Genomic DNA, 2359 nt, shown 5'->3' on the forward strand with positions numbered 1-2359 from the left:
TATGTATGTATGTATGTATGTATGTATGTATGTATGTATGTATGTATGTATGTATCAATGTACGGATGTATGTACGTGTATATGTACGCATGTATGTACGTATGTACGCCTGTAAGTGTATAGGTATGTAGGTATGTGGGAAGGGAGGTAGGTAGTTCGGTAAGTAGGTAGGTAGGTAGGTAGGTAGGTAGATGGGTAGGTAAGTATGTAGGTATGTATGTATGTATGTAGGTAGGTAGGTAGATAGATAGGTAGGTAGGTAGGTAGGTAAGTAGGTAGATAGGTAGATAGGTAGGTAGGTAGACATGTGTGCAGCTTAATTGTTAATTTGTGTAAGAAAGTGTCTATGTGTTTGTATATACGTGCATAATATGACTGTCTACAGTTGCAGGTTCCGCAGCATTCCACCTGTAAAAATATCAGAGCAGCTAGCTCTTCTGAATGTCAACCTTTTCCTGTAATATATTTACATCCATCCCACCAATGGCATTTTTTCTACTAATATAGCTTTGCCAGAGCCTAAATATTTTCAGATTGTGAAAAAAAAAATGCGTGTGCGCTTTTATTTTAAAGTTGTAGAGTATAATCTTTTTAAAAGTAACTTTGGATGTATTTAGAGTGTGCGCCTAGAGAAAGGTACAACAAGTCGCCACTTAGTCGAGCTACAGGCTGACAATAGCAAAAATTCACTTTAAAAAAACCCAAAATGTGTTTCCATAAAAAAATAAAAGCGCCACTATTTTTTAAAACAATGTGTTAGAAGGCTTTTCGTTGATTTGACATCTAAATATTGTAGAGGGTAGGATATTAAAAAAGATAAAATGAAAACTGCTTTTGAAAGGTGTTAGAATCTATTCTTGTTTTACCATCGATTTCTAATCACGATATTATTACTGTCAACTGAATGTCGAATTGAAAATGAATTTCCCATGAATAAATACATGAGAAACAACCGAATCATCGTTTTGTTAAAAAGTTTTTTTAATGCGTTCTAAACTTAGAAGCTCATTTTCTCAAAATTATATCTTTATCATCTTTATACCCTAACTCGCAGAATGTGCAATACCTAAAAAAAAAACCCTAAGTACTTGAGATATCTTAAAAGTAAAAAAAAAAACCCCTCCGTGTTTAGCATTATCTGTAATGTCACGATTAAAATTTGTTTATTATTTACGCCTGAACAATATTGAGATATGATGCACTTCAAAGAAAAACTCTACAGTAACCAACTTTTTTCATTTAAACAAAGCCACTAAGGTAAGTAGAGATAACAATTTTGGGCACATTCTTTAGTATTAGAAGCTGTGTGTGGAATATGAAATTGAAAAAGAAATCACTTCTGTATCAATGTTCCCTAGTGGATAAAACGTTACTTATATGGATATAACGTGAATTGCTTGAATAATGTTGTTGTAATCACTGCAGTGCACGTACACGATTCTTTTAAATTGGAAACAAACAAACCTAGTATACTTATTTGTTAATTTGACTTAAGCATTACACTACCTTAGAATTACAAAGTTCTGTCTGACATTTTGGCAGTTTTTAGTTACTAAGACAATGGAGTCAGAAACCAAATTTAACAATGTTCTCTACGCTCCATCAAACGATCTTTTTCTTAGATTATTCTGAGTCATTATGAAGATATTATAAAAACTTCATTCGAAAAAACTTGACATGTTGTGAAACTCAAACTTTTTAGCGTCACATTTCAAAACTAGGTACATAGCAGATAGAGCTTTGTAATTCTGAGGTAGCGATTAGTCTATTATAAGGCTTTCAGAAGCAGCTGGCTACTGAATTATATATTTTGAAAGCTCACTCGTAGAAGTTAATTTTTCTTTTTGGTCAGGCCACGATAGAAGTAATGAATAGCCCGAGGATAAGCTGAGTAGACAGAAGTACGAACCATGTCATCCCTAGTTGATCCTTCATAACGATAAATAATCTATCAACAGAGGAGACAAGAGTACCCGTACATTGTGGAAAAAGTCTTGGCGTAAAAAATCGTATTTTGAGGGAAAGGTTTATGACACCGATCTACTTCATTTGCTGTACAGTTCACGCTTTTTCTCGACGAACCGCAAAAACGTAGAGAGCAAAAAGCAGCTTTTTAAAAATATGAAATGGTTATGTATTATATTCCAATAAAATGTGAATTGTGGATTTTTTATCCTATATAATTTGATATTAGTTACTTCTGGTCTTTCAAAACTCATCCTTGCAATGCGGATTTTCACCTTTAAGAGCAGTCCTCTTACACTCTCTCAACCCCTCTCTCTTAATAACCCCCACATGCAAAAAACCAAACGCAAACACAAACGCCCGCGCGCGCACGCACACACACACACACACACAC

This window comes from Aplysia californica, unplaced genomic scaffold (genome assembly GCF_000002075.1).
Source record: "Aplysia californica isolate F4 #8 unplaced genomic scaffold, AplCal3.0 scaffold00075, whole genome shotgun sequence".
In the NCBI taxonomy this organism is placed as follows: domain Eukaryota; kingdom Metazoa; phylum Mollusca; class Gastropoda; order Aplysiida; family Aplysiidae; genus Aplysia; species Aplysia californica.